The 6280-nt window shown below is 40.3% G+C and overlaps 1 pseudogene across 1 annotated transcript; it reads right to left on the bottom strand.

The window, feature by feature from the left end:
- Positions 1 to 341: 341 nt before the first annotated feature.
- Positions 342 to 937, bottom strand: LOC308635529 (ATP synthase F(0) complex subunit B1, mitochondrial-like; annotated as a pseudogene). Its single transcript has one exon. The product of its transcript is annotated as an ATP synthase F(0) complex subunit B1, mitochondrial-like (transcript).
- Between the last annotated feature and the right edge of the window lie 5343 nt (positions 938 to 6280).

Below are 6280 nucleotides of genomic sequence, written 5' to 3'. Positions count from 1 at the left end.
CTCCCCCGGCCTTTCAGATAAGGGGCCCCTATTGCAACATGGCGGCCGGCAAGTCGCCAGTTGGTGGATAACAAGTTGTTTTGAAAACCTTCTAATTGGCCCTCCTGTCTTCCGGGCTCTTGAACAGTTCGTGCCCCCCATGAATCTTATGCAGGACGGATGTGCATGCACCATAGGTGATGACCTGACCTTTACTATGATTGGCCCCGGGAGCTTCCTGGTTTAAGATAACTAACTCTCACTTTCTATATAAGCTAGCAGCAGTTGCAATAAAGTGCTTCATCTTTGTCACTGCTATCTGTGTGTGTGCATTTTAATCTCTGACCACGAACCTTGGCTTTTCACAGATAATCTGGGTGACTCTTTGCTTCCTTGTCTACTTCATGTAGCCATTCCTGGTAAGCAACTTCCAAGGCCATAGCAATGTTATTTATCTGGACATCAAAAAAATTGTGGCACTTCTGAACCAGCACCTGCTGTGACTTTTCCAACTAAATCATATCCTGGATTTGTTTGATGGAAGCCTACTTCACCTCTTCTATTCGGACAATTTTTTGCTCATTGAGATTATCAATAAATTCTCTAATAGAGGAACCATATTTTTTACATACAAAAGTAAACCCTACTATTGATATGGTAGAGAAGGTCTCTGGGATAACTACATAGATTTCTTTGGATAGAAACAAGATAAATCTAGTTCCATGCATGTAGGGTGCTGTTAAACCAGTTTTAGGATAAAGAAATCAGAAGAATTCCTCAGGGATCAGCCCAAGAACAAACCTTTCCTCCATATTCAGGAAGAGGTGGTAGAGGGGCAAGATGTGGCTGCCCTCTGTGAAAGATCCCAATGGCTGCAATGACCCTGGTCCTAGGAAAGCTGCATTCCTGAGACAGGGGCTCACTCTGATGGCAGAGAAAGTACCACCTGTGAGAGCATGTTCAGCAAATATCCATGCAGCAGGCTTAGTGTCCCTGGGACCCTGAATAGAGACTCTGTCTGCTCCAGTTTATTTGTTTTTAATAGGACTTTGTACTGTGCTAAAATGCACGTCCCTCCTAATTGACCAGTGACCTCTCTTGAGTGTACGGTTAGTGGAATAAAACAGCCCAACCTCAGGACCTCCTCATCTTCCCAGACTGAAGCTCCATCCCACTAACACTAACCCCTCCCTGACCCCCGCCCTAGCACTCACCACCCACTGCCTGTCCCCATGGCTCCTAGGGACCTCAGAGGATTGGAATCCCTGGCTGGTCTCACTTGGTGCAGTTTCTTCGTGGTTCTTCCATGTTGTGGTATGGGTCAGAATTCCCTCCCTTTTCACATGTATTTTCATTCATGTACACGTTTATAGCTGATCTGCTTGCTGACTGAAGCTTTACTGGTAAACACTGTTCTTCTTTGTCCCAAGTAACCATTGTGTCTCCTATTATGATAGCCACCCCTGTTCTCTGTGGGTCACAGCTTACTGGATTTTTTTTTTATTCCTTTGCTTTCAAACTGTTTGTGTCTCTAGATCTAAAGTGAGTCTTGGGTTGGAGATGTGGCTCAGTGGTAGAGCACTTTCCCAGCACCCACTGGCCCTAGGTTTGAGCCCAGCACAGAAAATAAATAAAAATAAATACATAAAAATAAAGGGAGCCTCTTGCAGAGAATCATATAATTGCATCATGGGGGGATATATTTCTCCATTCTGCCAATCTTCATGTTTGGATTGGAGAGTTTAATTCATTTACATTTAAACTAATTACTGATAAAGAGGGATTTATTTATGTTATTTTGCTATTTGTTTTCTATAAGGCTTCTAACTTTATTTCCCCCATTTCCTGCACTCATGACTTCTTTGAATTTAGTTGATTTTTTTGCAGTGATATTCACTTCCTTTTGAATATAGTCCTTTTCCCCTCCTTTGAGATTACCCTGGGGATTGCATTTAATATCCTGAAGTTATAACACTTTAAATTGAATTTGTACCAGCTCAACTTCAATAGCATACAAAAACTCTGCTCCTTCAGAGCTCTGTCTTTATCTTCTTTCAGTTATTATTACAGAATTACGTCTCTGTACATTGTGTGTCCAAAGACACCATTAATTTTTTAATTTGTTAATCTCTTAAATCATGTAGAAAACAAAATGTGGATTTACAAACCAAGGCTACAGTAATAGTAACTTTTGGATTTTTTTTCCTCAAGTGTGCTGGTTTTTAAAATCATGTGGAAAACAAGTTGGAGTGACACACTGTTACAATAATACCACATCGCAACTGCCCATGTATTTACCCCTCCGGAGGTCTTTATTTCTTCAAACAGCTTGGGTTGCTGTCTAGAGCCTTCCATTTGACCTGCAGTACTCCCCTGAAACATGCTCCCCTGAGCATGTCTTCTAGGCAGATCTAATAGTAACAAGGTTCCTCAGTTTTGTTTATTGGGAATGTCTTAAATTTGCCCATAATTTTGAAGGGCATTTTTTCAGAATATAGGAATCCTGATTGACAGTATTATTTTTTTTTCTTTCAGGACTTTGTCTATGTAGAGCTCACTACCTTCTGTCCTCCTGAGGTACTGATAAGAAATCTGCTGAGGACCTTATTGAAGCTCCCTTGTGTGTGATGGGTCACTTCTCTCAAGCTGCTTTTAAGAGTCTCTCTCGCCTGTAGGTTTGTTCTATGATGTCTCAGCAAAGGTCTCTTTGAGTTCACTGGGCTGCTTGGATGTTTATATTCATGTCTTCTAGAAGATTTGGGGAGTCTTCAGCCACTATTCTTCAGATAATCCCTCTGACCTTCTTTCTCTCTTTTTCCTGAATTCCTACAATACATGTGCTGGTCTGCTTGATGGTGTCCCTTGGCATCTCAAGGCTCTGTTCACTTTTCTCTAATATTTTTTCTTTCTATCCCTCAGATTCAGTAATTCCAATGATCCTATCTTGAGTTTTGCTGACTCTTTCCTGACTGCTGAAATCTGACTTTAATTCTCTCCAGTAAATTTTTAAATTTCAGTTATTTTCAGCTTCAGAATTTCTCTGGTTTCATTTAGGTTTTATATCTCTTAATTGATATTTCCATTTTGTTCATACTTCATTTTATTAACTTTATCCACATCTTTTTAAATTTCTTCCCACATTTTTGAGACAATTGCTTTGAAGTCTGTGTCAAGCACTGTACCATCTTGTCTTTCTCAGGAAAAGTTTCTTTTGGTTTGTCTTTTTTTCCTTTAAATGAAAATATTATCTGTTTCTTTTGATACCTTGTGATTTTTTTGTTGAAAATTGTAAAATTGAGAAGAAAAAGTGGACCCTAATCTCCATCATGTGGGATGAGGCCCCAACTTCCTTAATAAGACTCCTGTGGTGCAAGAATTAAAATCAAGAATCAATCAATGGGATGGAATCAAACTAAAAAGTTTCTTCTCAGCAAAAGAAACTATCTGTGAGGTGAATAGAGAGCCTACATTTTGAGAGCAAATCTTTACCCCTCACATATCAGATACAGCACTAATATCTAGGGTGTATAAAGAACTCAAAAAGCTAAGCACCAAAAAAAAACCAAATAACCCAATCAATAAATGGGCCAAGGACCTGACCAGACACTTCTCAGAAGATGATATACCATGAATCAACAAATATATGAAAAAATGTTCATCATCTCTGGAATTAGAGAAATGCAAATCAAAACCACTCCTCTAAGATTTCATCTCACTTCAGTCAGAATGGCAGCTATTATAAAGACAAACAACAATAAGTGTTGGCAAGGATGTGGGGGGAAAGGTACCCTCGTATGTTGCTGGTGGGACTGCAAATTGATGCAGCCAATATGGAAAGCTGTATGGAGATTTCTTGGAAAATTGGGAATGGAACCACCATTTGACCCAGCTATCCTTCTCCTCAGTCTATACCCAAAGGACTTCAAAACAGCATACTACAGGGACACAGCCACATCAATGTTTATAGCAGCACAATAGCTAAACTGTGGAACCAACCTAGATGCCCTTCAATAGATGAATAGATAAAAAAAATGTGGAGTATATACACAATGGAATATTACTCAGCAATAAAAGAGAATAAAATCATGACATTTGCAGGTAAATAGATGAATTTAGAGAAGATATTGCCAAGTGAAGTTAGCCAATTCCCCCAAAAAACAAATGCCAAATGTTTTCTTTGATATAAGGAGGTGGATTCATAGTGGGACAGGGAGAGGGAACATGGGAGGAATCAACGAACTCTAGATAGGGCAGAGGGGTTGGAGGAAAGAAAGGGGGTTATTAATAATGGTGGAATGTGGTGATCATTATTATCCAAAGTACATGTATGAAGACATGAATTGGTGTGAATATACTGTGTATATAACCAGAGATATGAAAAATTGTGCTCTATATATGTAATAAGAATAGTAATGCATTCTGCTGTCTCATATAAATAAAAAAAGAAAATTGTAAAATTGAATTAATACCATAGTAATTCTGAAAATCATATCTCCCCCCTTCCCTAGGGTTTGTCTGTTTTCATTTTTCTGTTGTTATTGTTATAGACTATCCCTGTGCTAAGAAGCAGCCTAAGGTATAAATTTAGGATCTTGTCAGGTCGATTTTAGGTTATAAGTGGTTACACCTTGGGTATAAATGGTGACTTTCTAAGTTCCCTTGTTTATGTGGTTGCTTTTGAATGTCCTAGAATTTAAGTGGCACAGGGGCAAAACAGAAAAATGAAAGAGAAAGGGAAAGAAAGGCCCTAGATGTTTCTTGAACTAAGAGTGTTGTCTTGCAACAGTCAGAGAGGGACAAAGCAGTGGTTGCTCACCTTTGCTTGCCCCTCAAAGATCAAAAGCAGCCGTTATCAAATCAGAATACATATATTTTCATATATTTGTTGATTGATTATAATCATAGAGAAAATGGTCCTTCTTGCCCACCCTGGCCCCCATTAGCTGTATGCAAGATATGCATGATTGTCTGCTCCAGAGGTGGGAGTTAGGGATGGATAGCTGCTCCCATGCTAGAAGCTGAAATTGACCAAAACTGACATAATAAACCTTCCTCAGAAAACTGGAATTCCAAAATAGTTACATCAGACAGATATTACCACTGTGAATGTTATTCAGTGAAGGGTCAAACTTCTGGTGCTTTCTATTTTCCATCTTCTTGGAACACGGTTTTAAAGTTGAAAGGATGACTAGAATTTAGGTGTATGGAAAAGACAGGGGAAGAAACTCCAGGTAAGGGGAACCACTGCATCTTGGAGGTGGCCACAAACATGAGCATGAGAGAAAACTGTATCTAAATGCCTTATATGTAGCAAATTATCCAGTTCTGATAACAGCCCTGTGAAGTGGTGGCTCTTGCTGTGTACCAGAGACTAATAATTGGGTTGATGATGATGGTGGTAGCTCTGATTCTTTTATGGTGAAAGTGTGGTGGTAGTGATGGTGTTAATTATGGTGACAATGGTAGTGATGGTGGTGATGGTGTTAGTGTTATGGTTCTAATGGTGATGACTATTCATTAAGGAGATGATGATGATGACGATGATGGTGCTAATGATGGCAATGGTGATGGGGGCAGTAATGGTGGTGTGATATTAATGGTGGTGGTGACAGTGGGTATGATGGGGATGGTGGAGACAGAGCAACAGGGGTTATTTGCTAACAGCAGTGGTGGTGAAGGTGGTGAAGGGGTGTATCATGGTTTCAGCTGCAGTTGGCATGAGCTAATGCTAGGTGATGGTTAAAGCTCAATCTTCAGGATCCTTAACACTTGGACTTGAATCCCAGCTCCAACTCTTATTCTCAGCGTGCTCATTACCATGGTAGTCATCTCAGTCTACCTCACTCAGTTTGGTGGGGTCGTGGGTGACTTGAGAGTAAATGGAATAAGTCTCACAATGAGTCTAGCTCAGGAATGGCATGAATGCCTTCCCCAAAATCATGGGTTTATAAACAACAGCCCAGACACACAGCCCTATGGGCTCTAATGTCTCTAGAGTTCCATTTATTTCTGGCTCTGTTCAGCTTTAGTGACCTTACGATGAACCATCCATTTGCCCCCTAAATACACTTTGTTGGGCTTGGGGTGAACTCAGAGGTAAAGCACTTGCCTAGAATGTGCAAAACCCTGGGCTCAATCCCCAGCACTGAAATAAACAGGTAAATAAACTCTCCTCTGCCCAGCATAGGGGTATCTATCTGGCACTCTGATCCTCTTCTTCTGTGTGGCTTCTGGGGACACACTGCAGTTTGCCACAGGCTCTTACACTCTGGCCCCAAAGGCTGTGAGTGTCAGACAGTTT

This window comes from Spermophilus citellus, assembly GCF_964194105.1.
Source record: "Spermophilus citellus genome assembly, chromosome: 17".
Classification (NCBI taxonomy): domain Eukaryota; kingdom Metazoa; phylum Chordata; class Mammalia; order Rodentia; family Sciuridae; genus Spermophilus; species Spermophilus citellus.
This window is presented reverse-complemented; position numbering and strand designations above follow the sequence as displayed.